General features: G+C 41.1%; 1 protein-coding gene and 1 non-coding gene across 16 annotated transcripts in view; one reads left to right on the top strand and one right to left on the bottom strand.

Annotated features, from left to right (window-relative positions):
• Nucleotides 1–10,959: 10,959 nt before the first annotated feature.
• Nucleotides 10,960–11,032, bottom strand: TRNAA-AGC. The gene has a single exon. It is a non-coding gene; the product is annotated as a tRNA-Ala (tRNA).
• A 522-nt stretch (nucleotides 11,033–11,554) lies between these two features.
• PPP6R3 (protein phosphatase 6 regulatory subunit 3) overlaps nucleotides 11,555–24,684 on the top strand; it is a 144,703-nt gene continuing 131,573 nt past the window's right edge. For 12 of the 15 annotated variants that reach the window (XM_038406954.2, XM_043517929.1, XM_038406956.2 and 9 more), the window contains exon 1: nucleotides 11,555–11,705. The gene's annotated coding sequence lies outside the window, so the exon portion shown is untranslated. Of the gene's footprint in view, nucleotides 11,706–13,183; nucleotides 13,276–24,684 lie in introns of all 15 variants that reach the window. The other 3 variants (XM_043517919.1, XM_043517920.1, XM_043517923.1) reach the window with 2 other exon arrangements.

Raw genomic sequence — 24,684 nt, 5'->3', positions numbered from 1 at the left:
TGCCTAAGCCATCTGTTGACAGTCATAATCTTGTCACACCTTTGTTGCCCTTCTCTAGGAACAGGAAGGATCCCGCTAAAGATCACCTGAGCCTCAATTTCCTTAAGCGTCTTCCCCAGCCTAGCATAGTCTCCCTTGATACTTTCCAGCGAGAATCTAGCCGTATCATTTGTTCCCACATGAAGGATAATTAGGGGAGTCTTTCCCGCTCCCTTGAGGATCCTTTTCAACCTCAGGTCTACATCCCGTATCTTAGCACCCGGAAGACAGCACACCCTTCTATTCTCTGGATCAGCTCTAGTTACAGGCCTGTCTATTCTTCTCAATAAAGAGTCCCCGATCACATAGACCTGCCTTTTCCTGGTGACAGTGCTATTCTCCAGTCTCTCCCCTGTTCCCTCTGGCTGCAAGTTCTTTCCATTCCTATTTTCCCTTATAATCTTCTTCAACCCATCCTGCATCCTCCTGGGGCTCATATTTGGTGTAGTCTCCCTTGACTCTTTTGCTTTTCCTATAGGACTAGCCTCTCTTCTCTTCTTCCTTCCCCTTCCCCTTCAACAAGTACCTGCTGAGCCCCTTCTTCATTTTCCAACTCTGCAAACCTATTCCTAAGCTCTATTTCTCCTTCACTAGCCCGTCTTTTCCTCTGCCTGGTTCTTTGAGTCACATGTTTTCACTGACCACTTTCCTCACCCAGTCTCCCCTCAAAATTCCCCAGCCCTGCTTCCATCCGTGAGTCTGAGCTTTTCCCTTCAGATACCTCGTATCTTTGCTCCATCATCTGCTCAAACCCCTTCCTAAACTCAACGAGACTTTCCACCTGCATCTCCAAACCTTGGATCTTTTCCTCCATCAGCTCTATCAGACGGCATTTCATGCAGAAAAAACTCTTACCGGTTCCCCCCTCCAGGATCATGTACATACCACAGCTTCCACATCCAGTCATCCTCAGTGTATCTTCCACTACAGGAGTCACTCCCACAGCTGCCTCTGTATCTGTCATTGCCTTCCCACCTAAATACTGTTAATCTGGGAAACACAAGCCACACCAAAAAAGACCACCCCCCAGCAAAAGCAAACCCCAAACAAGCACCACAATCCAAACTCCCCCTCAAACTCCCCTGTTTAGAGCTCTGTTTGCTAGCTCCTGTGCCACTGCCTGACTGGCTAGCTACCTTTATAGGACCCCTAGTCAGAAGCCCCACCCCTAAGCAGGGCTCAGCTGCTCTCCCAGCACAAAGCCCCACCCCCTAAGCAGGGCTCAGCTGCTCTCCCAGCACAAAGCCCCTACACACACACAAATACTAAAAATACAAAACCAAGTACAACTACCTTCTCCTCCAACAGAACTCCCACTCAAACTCCCCTGTTTAGAGCTCTGTTTGCTAGCTCCTGTGCCGCTGCATCTGTCTGTGTTAGCTGACATGGGCCAGTCGTGGGTGTTTTGTTGCAGGGTAAACATACCCTTTTGTTATCTCACTCCCATACCTCCAGCCCTAAGGCTTATGAAGATGTAGCAGACCTCCCCTGGATAGTTCTGGATGCTGGTCCATTATGGTTCTCCTCAGACTGGCAAGGCGATCGGATGTTTTTGGCTCTCCAGCCAATTCAAAGTCTTCTCCTTCTCGGCAGGGGAAAAAAAATAAAAATACAAGAATCCAAAGAAACAGGCCTTCTGCAACTAAGTTCTTCAGCCCTCGATGTAGAGGTTTTTGTTCTTCCCAGTGCTGACCATAGTCCCCATTACAGGGTTCAATAGTCTTTTGCCCTCCTCAGGTTATCTATCCTTTTTCCTTCAGTGGTGAATCCACTGCACTACCTCTTCATGTGGCATCACATAGGTACGGCCTCTACTATAAGTATCAGCCCCAGGATCTGGAGTTATGGGGCAGTATTCTACCCTGAGCTCAAGATGGCCCTGCTCCAACTTTTTCCCAGGGGCACCACCCACAACACCTGTCTCTGGTTAGGCCCTTTTTCTGTTAAGATCTTTCCCTGGCTCCCTTTACACAGCAAACCCAGCATAGGTTCTATCCAAATCCTGGCATCCTTATCAGTCAAGAGCCATTTAACACACTGCTCCTCTCTCCAACTCTGCTATTTCCATACTATATACTCTTATATCCTGCTTCTCAAGTGGGCCTTGGTCCTTCCCAGCCACTTTCTCTCTGAAGGCGTGATCTTAAAGAAGCTGTAACAATAGCACTAGCCAAGTCTTTCCTATAAAAAGGCATTTTGTTAGCTGAAGGTAACAGATAGATGGTGCTGGAGGGTTTACCACTGCTGTTGGGTTGGGAGTGCAGCTGTTCTGCTTACGACTGTCTTAACTTACTTATTTCCCCTTCAACAGCAACCTCTCCCTACTGTAAAGCAGGAGCAGAATGGACTTCAAAGCTTATGGAAGGAGAAGACCTGCACCAGTAAGAAGGAGAACTTCAGCTCCCTCTTCAGCCTACTTCCCCCATCCACTAGAACTCATCTTTTATTACTTCTCTGATACTGCCTGAAGCACCAAGCTTAGCAAATCAGTTTTCTCCTCCTTGCACCACTCAGTATAATAAAACCCAACTGCTAGTCCTCCTGGACCATCAGCAGATTCCAGCCCCTCATTTGCCAAAACCTTCAGAGGAGGAGTAAATTCTGAATCACCTTTTTGCAAGCTTCAGCTTTGTCTAACTACCACCACCCTGGGCTGCTACATCTATCCATGCTCCCAGTAATCTTCCCCATTCCTTTCCAGGCTTACTTTTGATCCCCTCTAAATTTGCTCCCAACCACACATCTCAGATCATCTGAAAATTCACACTTTCTTTCCCCATTACTTCAACTGCCCTGGCTTAGGTGGGACTCATACATTGCATGATGACATCAGAGATGATGTACCGGGAGGGAGCCTATGCTAGTTTTGACACAAGCCATCTCAGTAATTAGTCACCATGATAAGAAACAGAGGGGCAGCCATATTAGTCTGTATCCACAAAAACAATGAGGAGTCCAGTGGCACTTTAAAGACTAACAGATTTACATGGGCATAAGCTTTCGTGGTAAAAAACCCCACTTCTTCAGATGCATGGAGTGAAAATTACAGAAGGGAGTTACCTTACAAGTGGAGAACTAGTGTTGACAAGGCCAATTCAGTCAGGTGGATGTGGTCCGTTCCCAATAATTGATGAGGTGTCAATACCAAGAGAGGGAAAATTGCTTTTGTAGTGAGCCAGCCATTTTTGTAGCCAGCCACTTCTTGTAGTGAGTACAGCCCCCAGCTAAAAATCTTTCCTGTATGGTGTCAACGATCTACAGCCTATCCTGGAAAACAATCCCTCACTCTCACAGACCTTGGGAAGCAGGCCAGTCCTTGCTTACAGACAGCCCCCCAGCCTGAAGCAAATACTCACCAACTACTACACACCACACCCAGAAACACTAACCCAGGAACCAATCCCTATAACAAACCCCATTGCCTACTCTGTTCCCATATCTACTCTAGCAACACCATCAGAGGACCCAGCCACATCAGTTGGGCTCATCTACCTGCACATCTACTAATGTGATGTATGCCATCATGTGCCAGCAATGCCCCTCTGCCATGTACATTGGCCAAACCGGACAGTCTCTACGTAAAAAAATAAATGGACACAAATCAGACACCAGGAATGGTAACATACAAAAGCCAGTGGGAGAACACTTCAATCTCCATGGACATTCAATAAAAATATTTAAAAGTAGCCATCCTTCAACAAAAAAAACCTTCAAAAACAGACTTCAAAGAGAAACTGCAGAGCTACAATTCATTTGCAAACTTAACACAATTAATTTGGGCTTGATCAGGGACTGGAAGTGGCTGGCTCACTGCAAAAGCAATTTTCCCTCTCTTGGTATTGACACCTCCTCATCAATTATTGGTAGTGGACCACATCCACCTGACTGAATTGGCCTTGTCAACACTAGTTCTCCAATTGTAAGGTAACTCCCTTCTGTAATTTTCACTCCATGCATCAAAGAAGAGGGTTTTTTTTAACCACGAAAGCTTATGGCCAAATAAATCTGTCAGTCTTTAAGGTGCCACAGGACTCCTCCTTGTTTTCATGGTAAGAAAGCATCTGAAAACCGGACAATAATGAACTGGATTGGTGTGAAAGTTTCCTCAGGTTGATGTGTACCTTGTTGGATGTGAGAGGAGTGCCTGTATGCAGGTCCTGTCCCAGCCAACCCCACCAAGCCACTTTGCCTTAGACATGATAATAGGATCAGTATTAGAAATGAGATTAGAGAACTGAATTTGAACATTTTGTTACAAGTAAATGGATTAACTGGTAGGTTTAGTGAAGCTAAGCAGCCATGTTTCCTCTAAAACATAACTGTAAAATCATTGTTTAGAAACTCTTCTCCCATACCTCGCAAAGCTGCTTAGTTTACACATTTTTAATAAGACATTGGGCTAAATATTAATCATTAAAATTCTTTAAAGGGCTCTTTCCCCCCTTAGTGGTTACAGGACAAAGCCTTTAGTAGGGGATCGAGGTTAAATTGAAGGTGCTGTGTCTCCAGCTAACCTTGCTGTACAGCTGGTTTTAACAGCTAATTTAGAGCTAACTCCACTCAGCGGGTGGACTTTTTGTATGATACAGCTAATTATAAGACCCCTTAGAGGCTGGTTCCTTTTATACCTGTGTTTACCAAGAGTAACTCTGATTTTGTCTACACGTACAAAGTTCTATTTAAATCAGTTTAAAAGAAATTTAATTAACCAATTTAACCCCCTATATGGACACTCTTATATTGGTTTAAACCTGGGTTTAAAAAAAGATATGGCTGGTTTTAACCAATATGGAGTATCCAGTTGTGATGGCTACCCTCACAGGTAACACACTAAGGAATGAACCAGGGACATTCAGAGCTAAAGATCACAAGCTGCTAACAGCTTGAACTAAAATTTGCCACGAGTTTGTACCCTCTATTGATAGGCATAAAAGGGGACTTGAAACATATGCTGACCAGTGAGTTACACTTTCACAAAATTGCAGTGTAACTAAATTGGCTTAAAATATTTAGTTAAATTGGTGCCGCTTTCTGTGCGGACCAGACCTCTGTTAAAGTCAGAGCGGTTACATGAAGCCTAAATTGCTATAAGGCACACTTTTCAACCACAAGCAAAGGTGAGTGAAGTACTTACACCAACTGAACTAAATCTATTTCCAAATTAATACAACTTTCTTCTGTAGACAAGGCTGCAAGGAGAATCTCTTTCTATCTCAGGTACTTACATAGCCCCATCATGGTGGAATCTGAGCCTTGCACAACCTTTACTGTATTTATCCTCACAACACCTCCATGAGATAGGGGAGTGGTATCATCTCCATTTTACACATGGGGAATTGAGGGACAGCGAGATTAAGGTCCAGATACACAAAGGGACACTAAATCTCCGATTTATTCTCCATTGCTATCCACAAAACTCCAGCTCAGCTGCCACATAACCATATAGGCACCTAATCTCACTCAGCCCCTAAATTTTCACTGTAAAAATTCCCTAAGTGCCTAAATTTCTGCCTCTGGTCATGTGCACTGCTTCCTCACTCTAATCTCCTGCAATCTCTTCGGCTGAAGCTGTCCCACTTTGGGTAAATACAATACTGAGAGAGTGAGAGGTGGGGAGACCCAGGGTCCAGTCTCCCTGCTCCAATGACTATTTAATTATTTATTAAAAGTGGAACAGCTATAGTACGAGAAACTGAGGGAGCCCTACATCAAAAATATCCCATGCACAGTGGTTAGAGTACTCCCTTGAGAGATGTGCGAGACCCTTGTTCAAGTTTTTTCTCCCCAGCAGGCAGACGCGTAATTGAATCCAGATCTCCCATATCCCAGATGAAGTGCTCTAATCACTGGGCTAAAACATATAGGGTGAGCAGTAACACCCCTTCCTCCAGCCTTAATCCCCTTGTGGTGATTTTTCCAAGGTCAGACAGAAAGTCTGTGGTAGCAGAAGGAACTGAACCTCAGTTTCCTAAGTGTCCTAGGCTAGCACCCTAATAAATGGGCCTCAGGCTCTTGGATAACTGCATGTCACAGTTTGGCAGTTCCAGACAATTATGTTGAAAGACAATCTTGTCTGTTTCACTATGAGAGTGGGGAATGTCCCCATGAGCAGCATACCAGTTAGCGTCAGTGCTGCCATGTTGTGTGAATTTGCAGCTCTACCTCCCCTGACCAAAGACAGATTTCCATTCCTCAACACCGCTCATCACTGCTACACAAGTAGAGTGTGGAAATTACATCCACACACATAGGTCAAGAACGGGAGTGAACCAAAATGCAGAGCCCTACAAGGGAGTGCTCCCCTCACTCTCCAGAAGGGTTGAGCTGCAAATGGTGGTGGCCAAAATGGGGGCGGAGGAAGAGAAAGAAATTAAGCAATGTATCTAAATAATAAGAATAACCCAGCATGGTTCTTGTTAGGGTAAATCCATGCTCCCATTAAAACTTTGATTAAGCCAATTAATAACTAGATACAACACTACACATGATATTGCCACTAAGGCTATACCTGCTGATCCAGGGGTTCTTGGGAGCTTATAGCAAACTTAGTGTGTATCCAGCCTTTTATGCAACAGGCATTATGAAATAAAGCACCCGATTTGCTGGCAAGAGTTCCTGCTGTGTGAGTATTGGCCATAACCACACGGGTCAGGACATGCTAGCCAATTTGCAGTTATTGAAATCACGATGACTACTTTTTCTTTTAAAATTCCACCTCCCACTGCCCAGGTTTAAGGTAAACCCTGAGGAGGCAAAAGGACCTTGAGGCCTATAGCCTTGTCGACATTAGCACCATTTTCAGGAACTTTAAAGTGGGTAAAAATGTTTGTTTTTGAAGTGCAGATTTGATACAATACAATCGGAATTCAACCCCTACTCTAAAGAGTGGAGTGGCAGAGAAGTGATATGTACAGCCTTACCTCTCCCTCCTACCGTTGTCTGTACAACAATCCATTGACATGTTAACAACCCCAGACATGAATACCCCACAATATGCAGCTTGAGCTCATTTCTGTGTTTTCTTCATTATTTACATCCTCCACAATCCATTCCCTTCCAAAAAATAAAATTCACTCAATTTTGCTTATCTACCTTTTTAAAAATACCAAGAACTTTTATAGCAAAGAAGTCAGACTTACACCATTACAGTGAGCATAATTAATATGCAGTCTGCTGTAATTTAAGACTAGAAATTCACAGGGTTGAATTTTATACATATAGGAAAAGCACACAAGGAAATACATTATTGAAAATATTCTTGCTTTATTCTATACAGATGGTTCATGACAAGGTCCAGTCATGTAGGACAACTGTTGATTCACCATCCTTTTGGTATAAATGGGCAGCACACAGATCCAGAATGTCCTGTTATAAGTGTGTCCCATATGATGAGTTCAACAGAACTATCCTGTCACTGAGTAATGTCTTCTCAGATCTGTTTTTTCTTTAACATAATTAAATGATCTCTGTCTTTGAAATCTAATTAACATGGTTTAACTTCTTAGAAATCTTAGGACTCATGCAATTATTATAATATAAACAAGAAAACAAAAAAACCAGCACTCCAATTCGCAGTTGCGTTGTAATCCATAGACCACATTGCTTCCATTCACAAACGTATAACTGAGCTACAAAAAGCCAAGATATCCTCATAATTTTAAGGGAAGGCAAATGCTAAAGTTACACAAAGTTAGGCTCACAATGCCTGGAATCCTCCACATCCAAACATTTGATTATCCAACCTCGCAAAAAGCCTACTGAGCACTAAGACTAAGTTATTACTGCATGCCAGAACCTTGGGGGCACACGCTCAAACGGTCCACCAATGAAAATGAAATGCCATGATATGCAGAAAGAAGATGATTTCACACAGTGAAATCACAAACTTGATGCCAGTGTTGAGCTATACTAGAGAGAGATACTTGGAAGAAGGGGGGTGGGGGGAAAGATGATGCAGCCCCAAGTTCTAGAATACGGGCTTGATTCTCCATTGACTTGAACCTTGTATTATTTACATCCATACAAAGTGGGTGTAAAATGCCATAGATCACAATGGCAGCATTTGACATGCTCACTTAGCACAGATGTAAACAGTGTTGCCAAACCCAAGCATTCAGAAACTTTAGAAAACCAAAACACGTGGAGTTAAGGTGACTCATTCTTCCCAACACATTCTTAACTCTGGCCCCATTAGGATGGCAATGGGAACCGGGAACAGCACCTAACTCCTCCCCAGCAAGACCATTTCTTTCTGTGCCTATCACAACTTCAAATCAGCACTTCTGTTATGGTTGACAGGCAGTCTCTCACACTTTTCAGAACATCAATTGCACCGATACGTAAGCCTCTGAAAACCTAGAAATACAGATGATATAGAGCACTGTGGAGCTGCAGTACATGCGTACAGTAGCAAAGACCCTCAGACCATATCCTCACTAAGGCAAAAGTTGCATATAAGGCAGGCTAACTGAACACTAGATGGCTACACATCGTCTATACTCGACCAGTTTTTCTACTCTGCACAAACCAACCCAGAGCTGCCTGATGTTACCACCTCCAAACTTTGTCCTAGGAAGCCTCTCTGAACATCATGCGCACTTATCTCTGTCCACTAGTGCAGTGTCATGAATGCTACCGGCCTCATACTGATTCCCCAAGGCAAGAATGAAGTATACAGTAGCCTTACCTCTGCCCCCTACAGCAGACAAAAGCCACCTATATATTTGCCAATTTGGGGACTTCAAAAAGCAGCTTGCACAGAGAGCACAGAGGCAGAGAAACTTGCAGTCAGAAGCTGAAATTAAGACTCAGCTCCTGGCTGATATTTCCTATTCCCATCACTACTATTTTCTCATCCATTTTATCAAGGCCCTGAATCAGTAAGTATCCTACACACAGTGCTAGTAGAGCTCTCTCTGGCTTGATACTCCTCAAGCTGCTGTGTTTGGGGCCCACTCTCTCATGTGGTTTAAGCCTTTTGAGTCTGAACTGCTTCGACTGGGATCTCTAGGCATACTCTTGGGGTACAGATCCTTTGTCTTGCACTCCCTTCGGAAAGTTGGGGCCATGCAGTGCAATTGCCTAGTCCGTAGGACCAGTGCTGACCTCTCACACTCTTCTGTAGCTTAAGCACACCCTCCCCCAGAACTCCAGCTGCGCGTGCACTCTGGGTTTACAGTTCGTCTCTTCAGGAGCATGTGATAATGAAGCAAACATGCACACACAGACTTTGCACAGAATTCTAAAACGCCATTGCATTTTACTTAGATAAAATGAGAGATCACAGACCTAGGCAAAGTAATATACACAACTGTTTGCATTTGCTTGCCTTAGGTTCCTCATCACTCTGCAGAGTTCTTTAGCCTTAAAGCTATCTGAGGTGTCCAGGATCCTCCCTTCTGCACCTTTTCTCTTGAGAATCATGGAGTCTCTCCCTCTCTCTGCTCCAAGTCAGCTGCCTTCCTTTCACTTTGGCTGGGTTCCACAGTTAACAGGGCCCCATGCTATGAAACCATGCCTGCCTCATCCTGTTTTCTTCTAAAGCTTCCCATGTCTCTCTGACTTCTGCTTTTCATCCCTATTTCTTTATTCTGCTGCTAGAAATTGTCCACTCTCCACTTCCCCAGTATCCTACAGAAAAACTTGGTTGCATTAGTTTCCCTGGGCTTTCACCTCATTTCCGGGGTCAGGGGACCTTGTCCTTTAGATAGGCAGGAAACACACCCTTTAGGGGCTGTATTTGGATGTGCCCTTCCACTCCCACCTATTGCCCAGCACGTGCCAATTGAATGTTTCATAGTGCTATATTAGTTGACAAAACAAAATTACTTTTTTTGCCAAAATTGAAAAACTGAGCTCAGTGACTGCACTCACAAAATACACACTCAGTATGCCAGCTTTCTTTGTACAGTATGGCTAACATAATACTATCACATCAAGGGTTTACAAATCATGAATCAGGCTCTCCAAAATCATGAGTTAAAAAAAATATTTTTTGTGCTCTTTTTTGCCTTCCGGTTTTCAAGTCTTAACATTTCATTTTTGTCAAGGTTTTCTCTGTAACCATGATGATTAGAACCTTTTTTTAAAAAAATGAAAACTAAGATTCTCATAAAAAGAAAAGGAGTACTTGTGGCACCTTAGAGACTAACAAATTTATTAGAGCATAAGCTTTCGTGAGCTACAGCTCACTTCAGCTGTAGCTCACGAAAGCTTATGCTCTAATAAATTTGTTAGTCTCTAAGGTGCCACAAGTACTCCTTTTCTTTTTGCGAATACAGACTAACACGGCTGCTACTCTGAAACCTAAGATTCTCATGTAATCACATATCTCCAGGAGTTGGGGATTTAAGAAAAACACCACATATTGTTAAACTTGTAATAAAAATTCTGAGAGCTGGCAACAATGTGCTGCTTATGCCTGTAGTTACCTTATTTAGGTATGGAAATCTGGGGATTTGCAGGTGCAATTGGTGGGTGTGTTTATTAGAGGGATCCATTCATTTTAACTGGGGTGAACAGTCCTGTTACAAAGTGCAACTAGCCCAAACCCATTTTTGCAGAACCCATTGAACCCAGGGGCTATTTTTTCAATATGATGTACAGCTATGGGAAAATTATTTTCACTAGTCACCTGTGAGTTTTTTCTTAGGGCAAAATGTGCAGGTGCAAATTGTTGTTATTGTTATTTTGCAGGATTCAATAGGGAACGTGTGTATTCGTAGAGTTTCACTTACTTTTGCTGGGATTTGTCAAGGCATAGTCAGTTTACCAAAATATATGGGGAAATAATTAAATTCAATATTTGCAATCCATGGCTCATGCACTTTTAAACAAATAATTGAAATCACGTGTTTCTGTGTATTCATAAGCCAGAAAGGAATTTCTTGAAAGCCCCATAGTGAAAAACATATCCCCTTCTGGAGAATGCGGGCATCGATCCCGCTACCTCTCGCATGCTAAGCGAGCGCTCTACCATTTGAGCTAATTCCCCCGGCTACTAAGATTTTCTTCAGTCACCCATACATAAGCACCTTCTTCATCGCGAGACCTACTCTCTTCCTGGTTCCGTGAGCGGCAAGTTGTTGTCAGGCAGTTTCGCTACCTCCCTTCTCTACAGAGGGCGCGGTTTCTTCCGTTGGCCAATGGGGAGGCGCAACGGGCGAGGCTAGTTTTATGTTTGCGGCCCTCGGCTTCCATCCCGCCTTCTATATACCCCCATTGGTCGCACACCAGTCCGAGCCTTTTACCAACTGATTGGTCTAACCCGGTTTATTTTTTAAACTGTACTCGCTGCTCTGATTGGAAAAAAAACACGCCTGTCACTGTGACGTTAGGCCGTTGCTAAGGCGTGAAAGTGGGACCCACCCGGACGTCCTGATTGGACTTTGTGATCCGTTTCAGCCCGCCCTCAATCCCCATTTAGTCCACTGGTGCTGTAGTTCACGTGTTATTGGCGGCTATGCTATTGTCCAATGGAAGTGTGCTCGGAGGGGACGTGGGCGTGTCAGGGACGTGTGATTGGCAGGCGAGGTGGGGAGCAAAGGAGAGCTCATAGGATCTGATATGTCCGCCATCTTGAAGTGTCGGTGATGGTGGCGAGCGCTCGTTTTCCCGTCTGAGTCGAGGCAGACCGGGACCCGTGACTGGGAGACGCGCTCGCCGAGGTAGGGAGGTGCGAGGAGTCACGGCCTGAGTCAACTACTGCTGGGGGTTATTCCCCCTTCCTGACGCTCTGCCCCAATGCGCGGGCCCGGTGAGCGCTCCCCCCCCCCCCGCCCTGCGCTTGGGGATGGGGAGGGCGCGTCTTCCTGTTCCCCGGAGTCTGCAGGATGGTCTTTGAGGCCTCCTCCTGCGATTGGGGGCCGCTTCCCGCCCCCTCCCCGGTTTGCGCCTGAGCTGGGGGGGGCGCCTTGTTTGCTCGCTCCCAGCCCCTAGCAGCGGCCTGGCTGAGTTGTTTTGCTTCCTGAGGAGTAGGGCTGTGTCGACCTCCCCCTCCCCCCCCATTTCCAAATCCCAGGTCATCCCTTGCTCCCCGTCAGTGAGTGTGGGATGGGGGCTTCCGAGGGTTCCTTTTCCTCTGGGTCCCTCATACGTCCCGCTGGAGGGGCACTGACTGTATCCCCATATGGCTGCATGTGCGACCCCCCCCCACCTGCTTTCCAGCGATACTCAGCAGGAGGTACTAAATCTCTAGGGATCCAGGGTTCCTTTTACTGCCTGTTGCCTCTGTTGAAGGGATCCAGCTATGTTTTCTCAGCTTGTTTTCTTACTACAGCTCTTCTCTCACATTACTAGTTAGAACTGGGCGTGTTAGTTTGAATTGGGGTCTTTCTGCGAACACCTGAACAACCTTTGAGCTTTGTCTCGAGGAAGATGTGGGATGGTCTGTCTACACGGCGTAGCTATCTCCCTGGGTCTGTCTGTCCGTCCCAAGCCTGCAGAAGCAAGTGTTTCTTTGCTGAGTTGCACAGGTCAGGTGTGGATTTCATTTCTGGGTCAGGGATAGCTAGATGTACAAGATAGATGTTGAAGTTGTGTAGGAGGAGGTGTGTTACTCTGTTCCACTTAATGTAAATTATAATTATCTTATGTTTTTTGGGGTGTCACATAGGATTTTAATATCTGTTTTCGTTAGTATAAATGGCAAGACTTTTTATTATTCAACTAGCAGAATCCCTGAGAAATAACTGTTTCTCAATGGGCCTGTAAACGTTCTTTTAAACCCCTCAAATAAGAAACATTGATTTTGTATTGTTGGGAAACTAGATGAATTATCAAAGGGACGCTGTCAAGTTAAAGTGTTCTTTCTAAAAGCATCCAGCAAAAGCAGCACCACTACTGGGAAACTTATGCTCCTTAAATTGAAACTTGGTTTCCTCTTTGCTGTAATGCTCTTCCGTTTGGATAACGGAAACAGACTAGTTATTGCTCTTGTTCACATTCAATTTTGCTCTTTGTGTTCTAAATTACTGCCTTAGTGGTTCATGTGCTCATTCTTAAAACCATGGCAACATTTTGGCTAGTTCTAACTTAAAAAAAAATACTTAAAAAACCTTTGGGTTTTTTGTTCTTTTTACAAAAAGTGAATTTTAGGCTGTACTGAACATGACAGTTTCCCTTTGAATTCTGGCCTTTTCTTTAGTGCCTCAGAGTGCTTTCTAAGTAGAAAAGTGAATTGAAGCTCTAAGACTGTCCCATGATGTGCCTGGAGATCAGTATAGATGGATATAAAATGTAAGAGCTAAACATTTTCAAAATACTTGATTCTTTGGTATTATGTTGGAACTGTTTGGGATGTGTAACCAGTGAAAGCAGTTATACAACACTTGGCTCTCCTCTGAGTAGATGTTAACTGAGTAGAAGAAACATGCCTCTACTCTTGGAACTTACTAGCTACAGAAAAGTTTGTGGATGCTGTTAGCTTAAAAATCAGAGGTTAAAACCTTTAACCATGTTACTAATGTGTTGAATCTTGAATGGAAGGAATTCTGATTATTCTTTACTATGTACGCTCTTTATTTACTTGTATTTTTATCAATGAAAAATTAGTTTCACTTTCAAATTCTCTGTTTTGTTTGAATTGCAAACACTGCATGAGTACCCGTTTCTACTGGAATGTTAAAGCTCGGGAAAGCTCTCTAGCTTTCTTTCCTAAAGGTATCAATTGGTTTTATTTTTCATAAAACATACTTTATAATGTCTGTGTATACATGATCATTGGCTGTACATAATTTATTTTCTACCTAAAAAGATTTGGATTAGAGCTGCAGTTTTAAAACTGAAGGGAATCTTAAAATTGTTCATTAGTGTCTAATTCTTTACTTGTAAGTACCAGATCCTTCAATACATAGTGCCCAGAATAACTTTACTGGGGCTCTTCTTAGGCACAGTAGGCCATCTGCCTGTTACACATTGTAGGATTGGGGTGTAAATCATAAAAATGTCTTTAGAAATTCAAGGAAAAAAATAAGGAATCTCTTTATACCAGTGATTTCTTTCCTGAATCTGTAAGGCTCCTTAACTTGTGTGTTGGTTTTCTGCAAAAAAAAAAACAAAAAAAAAAACACACACCACACAACCCCAAAAAACAACAACAAAAACCCCCCAATAATTTGTGTATGAAATAACGGGGTGGATTTGATTTAAATCACTAGTCAGGAAGACTTGATTTAACCATAGATTTCTACATAAAAGTGCATTCTTGTGGGCTGTTTATAACCTTAATACATATTCTTCACAACTCAGAGGTAGATGTAGGTTTCATTTGTAGAAGCTAAACACTATACGTTTTAAATGTGATTTATTTTGAAAACTTTTCAGATTAGTTTTACAGCTATATCAGAAAATGAATGAATAATTGTTTGGTTATTTCATTTACCAAAGGTAAATGAATCAGATATTTATGAAGTAATTGGAAAGTGTGCTATCTCCAATTCAACAGGTTAGTCATTAATATTTGGAGGATTTTCTTGCCATGCTTTATTAGGAAGAGAACGTCACCAGACAGGCATTTAAATTGTTTTATTTAACTTAAACAACAACGTTATGTATTCTGGATTTTTTTCTTCAACAGCAAACATGTAATATTTTAACAAAACAAGCATATGAATTTTTGAATTTAGTTAACCATTCAAGTTTTTTTTTAAATCAGGTTTGTTTTTGTTAAAATTGTTTTTAATTGAAATGGTTAAATGACATTTAAAAAAAAAAAAAAAACCAACCCAGAATTAAATCTTCTATGTCAGCCAGGTCAACATGAGAAACTTAAAATATTGGCTTCTGCAGCTAACTCAGTTGTCTTCACCTTCATTTTCCTATTCATAATCTGGAAAAGAAAAACAAGCTTTCCTGCTTTTTCAGATTCCAAATGATGTCTCAATTTGGAATGAATTAGTGCAAAGGAAGAAAATATTCTTTCTACACCGGCAGAAGAAGCTGCTGCTGTTTAAAAGTGAGATTTTTACTTCAACAGTCTCCGACTCCAAGTGCTTAAGTGACTTCCACCAGTTCACTGGTGTGACTTTCTTTAAAACATCATCAGCAAACATATTTCTTGAATAGTTCTTATTCCCAAACTGGGTCTCTTATGGCCAGCTGCCATTATAGGTTGTCCCTTCTAGTGAGAAAATGGTCTGGTAGATCTTAAATCAATGAAGGCTTCCCTCAGAAAGACCTCAAGACTTCTGGAATATGCTGCACAGTTTCATTTTTGTTTCTACTGCATGTCCCTCCCTTCTCACATTTATCTCCAGACTTCTCCTTGTCCAGATCTATGCCGCCCCCAACTATCTTCTGTTCATTGAAACTTTGCACTTTTAGAGAGAGGTAAGGGATTGACTCTGTGTACACACATTTGCAGAGGGACAATAGGGTTGATTGAGATCCGTTGTTTCTCACCTCTCTCTATGCGTGTGTGTGTGTGTGTGTGTGTGTGTGTGTGTATACGTATGTGTATATATAAATAAAAAACAAACTTTTTTGCTGTTAACAAGCATGTTACCTCTGGAGATCTGCAAAACTAAGCGTCTCTGATGGTATCTTTTACACTGAGCAATGAGTCTGATTGGGTAGATAGAAAGATTAACTTAAATAATCTATACAGAAGCCCCTGGAACTCCATCAGATTGGTTCCCTAATCCATGAATTATTGGAATTCATTTACAGAACTTTTCTTAAACATTATATGAATATATTGTCTCATGCTACAGAATTTAATTTATAATCCCTTTTCCATGATTAGATACATTATAGCTCAAAGATATCTTAATTAAAGATAGGTTTTTTCCTCAAAAAGCATTTTATCAAAAAAATCCGATTTTAAATCAAAACAGATTTAAAAAAAAATCATTTTTTTTATCCTCTCTGTGAAATAATGACTCTTGTGCTATCAGGGTGGTTAAGGTCATTTTTACCTGTAACACTACAGTGAAATTTTATTTCAGCTAAAAATGACAGTCATTGTAGAGTTTAGGTTACAGAGATCCTTAAACTACAGGAAAACACCCAGTTAAGCTGAAACATATGAGATCAGGAATTTGGTGAAAGAGCTTTTTAGTCTCAAATGCTAATGTATTTAGGAAGACTAGTTAGAACTCAGCATGCATAGTGTATTGTAGTTCATGTGCAAAAGTTAGGTTTACACATAAATTAAGGCTAGCACATGTTTTACTGTAACTTAGGCTATCCTTCATAAATTCAGTGCAAGACAAATTGAACACTTGGCAGATCATTTTCTGAAGAGTAACTAGACATGCTAATCTTTTTAAATTTCACTCGAACAATGTCTCAAAACACTGAAATCTGAGCAACTGAAAGAAGGGATTGTCCCTTTAGTCTAACCATTTAAAATGCTTTTGGTTTAACACTTCTGACTTTAATGACCAATGAATGCTTTGGCAAGATGACTTCTTTGTTAAAGGTTCAACATCTTGGCCTCTTCAGTTGAGAGCTCACAATATACAATGAGTAACTGGCTCAAACTCAACCTATAAAACATTGAAATGTTAATCATAAGTGGGAAATGCTTTGAAGAACTACCTGGGTCACTCTTTCCCTAATTGAATCTTTCCTCGAAGTGGAAAAAAACTGTATCCTCGAGTACAAAAACTCAGGCCAGGAAAACTCAGGAATAATTGCATTTTCCTCGAGTACAAAAACTTATACAGTGAGTGCCGTCTAAATTGTGCTGTTGCACACTAGCGATGTCAGAGAGAGGTTTACTTAATGTAAGGGAGTTATCTGACACTTAACCAACCGGAAAGCTCTATAAACCGGTATTTCTGATCTTCAATAGGGTTGCCAGATGTCCAGTTTTTGACTGGAATGCCTGGTCAAAAAGGGACCCTGGTGGCTCTGGTCAGCATTGCTGACCAGGCCATTAAAAGTCTGGATGGCATGGGACTGGCAGGCTCCCTACCTGGCTCCACATGGCTCCCCAGAAGTGGTGATATGTCCTTGCTACTGCTCGGCAGAGGAATGGCCATGGGGCTCCATGCGCTGCCCCTGCCCCAAGCGCTGGCTTTGCAGCTAACGTTGGCCGGGAACTGTGGTCAATGGGAGCTGTGGGGGCAGCACCTGTTGGCGGAGACAGCCCATAGAGATGCCTGGCAGTGCTTCCGCCTAGGAGCAGCAGGGATATGTCACTGTTTATGGGGAACCACCTGAGGTGATAGCCCCCTGGGTCTAGCACCCCAAACCCCTCCCATCCCCGAGTCTCCTCCTGTACCCAAACTTCCTCCCGGAGCCCAGGCACCACAGCTCTTCCTGTGCCACAGCCCCAAGTCCCCTCCTGCATCCAAACTACCTCCCTTTAAGTTAACCGTAATATTTGACTTACCGGCACTGTCCATTTCCCCCAATATATTGGATAACAAAGCTTTTACTGTACTTGAGACTGAGGTTGAAAAAGATCGAGGAATGGAACTGGACAGAACTAAGGAGGTGTAGTGCAATCTGTTGGCAAAATGACAGTGCTCTTTTGAGGTATCAAAATGCAGACAAGTCAGTACCAAGGAGACTGAAATTCTTCATCTCAGTACAGTTCAGCACTAGAAAACTATTGTTAAACAGTTATTAAGGAGAGAGAAACAATCCTCATTGATTAAATTATAATTTCTCTAGATCTTTAGAGTTTAAAAAATGCAAATTGGCAAAATGACCGTAAAGGAGTATGGTTGTGATCTACAGAAACTTGATCTGTGTGTTAGCACTAAAGAATGAGAAGACTTATTAAGAGGTCCAAGGGGGAATATAACAGATTGAGATGGAATTAGTAATGAAAATATATCCTAATGGGAGGAAGAATTTGCCAATAGGGATTTGTCTCCAAAGAAAGTATTGGAAACACTGTTGCTTGAGTCACTTAAAATTAGATTTGGCAAAGCACTTGAACATTATCTAAAACAATCATGTATTAGCAGGAAGATGCAATAGGTGACCTAATGATCTTTCATTTGTCATTATTCTGATTTTTATGGACAGTGGTACTCTGCATGACCACAGTGCAGTGATGTTTTTTGTGACTGCTGTAAGTTTCTTTTGTTGTGATCAAGAACATTCTGAAATATTTTTTGAAGAGCAAGCAATTACTGAGTTTGGGGTAGTAAAAGTGATGATAGTAAGGACCAGTTGGCTGTCTGCTGTGGAAAAACGTATTAGGGTGAAGGACTGGACTTCTGTAACACTCTCCCAGTTTGTTTAATAAAGGTAAATGTCCTGAGGCAGTCTCTTCGAACCTGGCTATCTAGTCTCATATCATAATATAGCAATTTGTGTGCTGTTAGGCTTCAGAACCTTTAACTTTTTTCCTACATTTCTTCTATTTGAGTTACTAACTCTGTATATTCAAAGCAGTCTCTAGATCTATCCTTTCCCCTTTTTGTAGGGTACTAATACAGTATCCCATCTCTGGCCTTCACATAGTGCTTTTTCAGCCATACGTAAAACATCCATGCGGTAACAAAACTCCAGATGTATGAAGGAGTAAGATTCCTTTGCATTCAATTGAATTTCCTTCAGAGGGTTTGGAGTAAATCTTCATCATTCCTAAGAAGTTGAAATATACAGATGCATACTTTGCAATTTATGAATTAGTACTAGATCTGCTCTTCCAATTTTGAACACCTTGGAACAGACCTGGAGCTTTTTAAGTTTTGTTAGTCCTTATGAAATTTGTGATTGTGTTGCAATGTAAATATCTTCAGAATGAAGGGTCTTTTTTTTTTCTTTAAATATATTGGGTGAGTAGATTTTTTTTTTAAATAAAAAATTGAAATCTTTTTCTTTTTTCATTTATGGCTTGAATCAGCAATCAGGAAACATAGATTTAAATTTATTTTAATCTCATTTTGCAGTAGGACTTTAGTTATTTTTCTTGATTGGTAACCATTAAAACTTGTTGATTTGCATCTAAATATAGTCTTTACTGTTAACTTGGTACTTTATGTTAACCAGGAGGATACAGTATATACACATTTATTTAAGCAATTCTATACAGCTCAACATATATTTATTCAGATTCTTAATCTTCACATTGTTCGCACATGGTGAAATACACACTTATTTGCTACATTTTTGACTTGTCAAGCTGCATTTGGATGGAAACTGGAATTCAACTGAAAATGCCCAAACAGCATGTTAAAACTTTTAGCTAAATAAAACTACCTTGATTTTACATATTCTTATGTATCCAGCATATTTAACTAACTTATTAAATATAAGTATTATCTGTAGTTAATGCATTGAACTGATTATTTCTAGTAACTGTCCTTTAAGATTTTAGAATTAGTAGACCTTGTCCTCTGTCACTGTTTTTATTAATAGATTGGAAGATGAAAGTGTTCCTGCATTTTCAACTTCTAGTTGGTTTCTTAACTTAGAACGAACTAGTCACTGAACTGAATTAATTGAATAAACAAATGAAGAATATATTCTCTCTGTACCTGCAGAAGATATTACTGCTGTGAAAAGTTGGATTAGCACTTCAACAAACTCTGGTTCCAATTGCTTAGTCAATGACTTCCATTGGTTCAATGGTTTGGCTTTCTTTACTATTTAAGCAGTAAACATGTACTGTTTTAATAATTTTAATTTTAATAGATTATAGTAATCTTATGCCTTAATATAGATTGTAGTAATTCTGTATTTAGGTTGATTTAAATTAAATGTTCTTAATTTTTTTTATCCACCCTGAAATTAGTACGTTGCACGCTTTTTAAAAAAATCTTATAGTAATACCTCTCTCCCACCTATAGCAAAATGAGACACATTGCTCCTTATGACTGTACATAAGGGGGGGGAGAGGAAATACAGTACCTTCCAATCCCAAGTAAATAATGAATGTTACACATCTGAAAATACTGTGCCCTAGTTGATCTTGAGTCACTGTACTAGTATCAGTTGTACTAGTACAAATGTTACTATACTAGTATATGACAATTATGTAAAAATAGCACAACTTCCCCATGCGTGTTGTCCCAATATAAAAGTTCTTATACCACTGTAGTTTTCCCATAAGGGAAGAGGAATAAGCTATACCAGTATCAAAGCATCTTTATAGTGGTATAACCTGGCCCACACTGCGAGCTGTACTGATACCCCTCACTAAAAGAGTTGTGTACTTTTTTTTTTAACCAAAATATTTATACCGATACCAAAACTGTATGTGACAAGGCCTTAGTTAAATGGCTGCATTGCAGTTTTATATCTGATAGTCTAAGAAGGATCTCTTGTGTACTTCTTGGCTTTATTAGGTCTCTCACTGCTGTTCTGCTTTAAAATTTAATTGTCCAGTTAACTTGGAATCTTTAATGTCTTATATTAATGGCTTGACAAACTTTTTGGATATCTACACACCTTCAGAAGCAAATGCCTCAGGAAAATAGTAGGTCTTTAATGGAAAGAGTATATAACAAATGTCAAGATTCGTCAGCGTTCAACTCCTTTATCTCCAAGGTTATCAGGAAACATGGACGTATCTGGGACATTTTAAAATAGAGCCAGACCAACTTCTATGACAGGCATCCCATTGGGTAGCTGTAAGAATATGTCAAAGAAGCTGACCAAAAGAATCCCTTCATTGACCAAAACTTAAAGGGAAAACTCATGGAGCTTAACATTGAGGATGTGCAAAGAGCAGCCTAGGATAGATAGGCGTGACACAGACTTCTTTGTGTCCTAAGAAACACTAGATAGCTTGGGAAGGATTCAGATTAGATTACATTTCTAACCCAAGAGCAGAGGCTAGATGCCTGCTGAATTCTGGGACATCCATCTAGGTGAGAAGACAGCATGCCTCCTTGAGCTGCTAGAAGTGTCTGCAGGCATACATGCACGTGTGCTGGGCTTCTCACTGTGGTGCTATGCCTGTACTCTACAGAGGAGCGCCTGTCTTTTCAGGTTACTTTAGTTAGTGCATGTCTGAAATTGGAGTCCTGTCACTTTTTGCAAAGTGACAAATCTATTGATTCTTTCCTTCTGCAGCTGCTTTTTGATCATCCTCTCTTGAAGTTCCTTCCTGATTGCTGGGAGCGGAGCTCCCTTTACTTCCTGTAATCTTTCTCCATCAAATGACTTAATTATCAGTGTCTATCACTGCTTCCTGTGGGCAGCAGAAATCCTACTAACTGGTTCTGGTAGTCTCACTCTACAGTCAGCTTCATTCCTGCTGTCAGCCATAGCAAGCAGCAGCATTACTGTCCTTCACCATATATAGTGTGTGGAGTGTTATGGGAACCTGGTCTTGGTTGGTGCCTTGGGGAGCTGCTGCATTAAATAAGAACTGTCTAGTAAGCTAACTGCTGGTGGTCAAGATTTGTCTGCTTCTGAGTGAAAGAAGATGGTCAAGTAACTTGGCATGAGAATAGATGCAAATGCATATGTTTCCTGAACCATAGTATAAAACTACTCTTAAGCTGTACTTTTGCTTGGCTCGGCCTATACCATTTACTTCATTGTTTTCTTTGTAACTAATGTATTTCAAGATGGGAAACAGAGGAAGAACGGAAGAAGCAAAACCAAAATGTAGTTGAGGATTATGAGGAGTACTATAAAGCTACTGCCTTTCTGGGAGAGCTGCATTAACTGGTTTGGCTCTACCATTTTAGTAGGATCATTAAACTCATGGCAATAATAGTAATATTTGACACTTAGGTTTTCTTCAGGGTCTCTCAAATGTCAACTAAATAAAACTTTACAGCTTCCCCTGCCATCTGGAGCCCTTCCTGTCTCCTTACATATGGTATTCTGAGAATCCTTTACCTGAGGAAGGCAGTTTATCCCAGACAGTAAAAGCTACATTGTTGCAAGTGTAGTGCTCTGACTGTCCTTGCAGGAACAAGACACAATTCTAGAGTCCTTATTTATATACCTACATCTTCTTGTCTTGTAACATCAGTGCCATACAATCAGGGATAGAATTTGCAGTTTTACTCTGTCCATATAAACATTTGATAACTTTTATTTCTCAAAGGCTGTGGCAGGTGCAGTTGTGCTGCCACTTCAGACAGCTTGGTTCTGATCTGCCTAATACTCTCTCTCTCTTAGAGGGCATAATGCTATTTTTTTTTCCTTCTCCATTATACTACAGACTGTAATCTCCTTTTGTAGTGACAAGTTTCAGTTCCTTCTTTTGAGGAGAAGGTGATGCCCCTCACTTCCTATTATGGGCTGGGAGAGAGTTAACATTTTACTAATCTACAAAGCAAATTGTAGTCTTCCCCACCTAAAGTTTTTCTTTATATTGTCTGCTGTGGATTATGCCAATGATTAGTGAAATGCAGTCATGCTTTGGGATAGAAAATGCCTTTGTTTACCACTACCAGGAATACACTCAGAGGTAAAAATATTTCCTTCTCTTCCCTGTCCCACAGTTTGGGGGGGGTCATGATGGATAATCAGCTGAACAGAGCTCCCAGTACTACACTGTGACCAAAGGACTAATGTGATCCAGATCCATAAATGGGGATCTCAAATAAGAGTAAAGGTGGTTATACCCTTTGTATTTGGCACTGGGTGACCGCTGCTGGAATAGTTCATCCAGTTCTAATGTCCACAGTACCAGAAGGATGTTGATAATTGGAGGGGTTTAGAGAAGAGTCATGAAAATAATTAAAGGATTAGAAGTCTTGTCTATAGTGATAGATGGAAGGAACTCAATTTACTTAGCTTAACAGAGACAAAGTTTAGGGGTGACTAAATCAGTCTGTAAGTACCCGCATGGGGAACAATCAAAAGAACTTGAGAGGTCATCCAGTCCTCTGCATGCATGGTGGACCTAACTATTATCTAGACCATCCGTGAGAGGTATTTGTCTAACCTACTCTTAAAGATCTCCAATGATGGAGATTCCACAACCTGCCTAGGCAATTTATTCCAGGGAGATTGTGGAATGTCCCCTCTCGGTCTTCTCTTCTCAAGACGAAACAAACCCAGTTTTTTCAGTCTTCCCTCATAGGTCATGTTTTCTAGACCTTTAATCATTTTTGTTGCTCTGTTCTGGACTTTCTCCAGTTTGTCCACATCTTTCCTGAAATGTGTCCAGAACTGGACACCATACTCTAGCTGAGGCTATATCAGCATGGAGTAGAACAGAAGAATTGCTGCTTGTGTCTTGTGAACCACTGATAAGTTGTCTCTCTGGGAACAGTTTTCCAACCAGTTAGGCACCCCCCTTATAGTAGCTCCATCTAGGTTGTATTTCCCTAGTTTTGTTTATGAAGTTGAGACAGTATCAAAAGCCTTACTAAAGTCAAGATATACCACATCTACCACTTCCTCCCTATTCACAAAGCTTGTTATCCTGTCAAAGCTTTTAGATTGGTTTGACACATCCATGCTGACTCTTACTTATCACCTTATTATATTCTAGGTATTTTCAAATTGATGCTTAATTATTTATTCCATTATTTTTCCAGATACTGAAGTTAAGATGACTCATCTGTAATTCCCCAGGTTGTCCTTATTTCCCTTTTTATAGATTGGCACTATATTTTTCCCTGTTCCAGTCCTTTGGAATGTCTCTGGTCTTCCATGACTTTTCAAAGATAATCGCTAAGGGCTCAAATATCTCCTCAGTTGACTCTTTGAATATTCTAGGATGCATTTCATCAGGCCCTGGTGACTTGAAGACATCTAACTTGTCTAAGTAATTTTTAATTCATTCTTTCCCTATTTTAGCCTCTGATCCTAATTCATTTTCACTGGCGTTCACTGTGTTAGACATCGGCTACTAACCTTTTTGGTGAAAACTGAAACAGTCATTTAGCACTTCTGCCATTTTTCACATTTTCTGTTCTCTCGTCACCCCCTCCCTCCCCCCCATTGAGTAACAGGATCACCCTGGCCTTGGTCTTCCTCTTTCTTCTGATGTCTGTGGAATGTTTTTTTTTGTTGCCCTTTCTCTCTAGCTAGTTTTGTATTGTTTTGTGCCTTGGCCTTTCTCATTTTGACTTGTTTATATTCATCTTTTGTAATTTGACCTAGTTTCTGCTTTTTGTAGGACTTTTTTTTTTTTTTTTTTTTTAGTTTCAAATAATTGAAGATCTTCTGGTTAAGCAAGGATGGCCTCTTGCCATACTTCCTGTCTTTCCTATGAAGTGGGATAGTTTTCTCTTTGAAAAACTGCCAACTCTTGAACTGTTTTTTCCCTTACATTAGCTTCCCAGGGGATCTTACCTACCAACTTGTATATGATTGGCTCTTCAGTCTAGCAGAGAAGAGTATAACACAATGCAGGGGCTGGAAGTTGAAGTTAGACAAATTCACACTGGAAATAGGGTGTAAACTTTTAACAGCGAGAGTAATTAACCACTGGAACAATTTACCAAGAGCTGAAGTGGATTCTCAATGACTGGCCTTTTTTTTTTTCCCCCCCCCTTAAAAATTAAAGATGTCCTCTAATTCCAACAGGAAATTATTCCAGGGAAGTTCTGCATCCTGCTTTATACAGGAAGTCTCACTAGATGATCACAACAGTCCCTTCTGGCCTTGGAGTCTATGAAATCTTTTCAGGGAGAAATTTGCCACAGCTAGTTATGGGATCTGTACTATCAATGTCTGCATAACTTGAGCTTAAAAGCAAACAACTCCATAGTTTTCAGGGTTATAAAGATAATGTTCAAATATAAACAATGTGGTCTTAGACTT

Source organism: Dermochelys coriacea, chromosome 6 (genome assembly GCF_009764565.3).
Source record: "Dermochelys coriacea isolate rDerCor1 chromosome 6, rDerCor1.pri.v4, whole genome shotgun sequence".
Classification (NCBI taxonomy): Eukaryota; Metazoa; Chordata; order Testudines; family Dermochelyidae; genus Dermochelys; species Dermochelys coriacea.
This window is presented reverse-complemented; position numbering and strand designations above follow the sequence as displayed.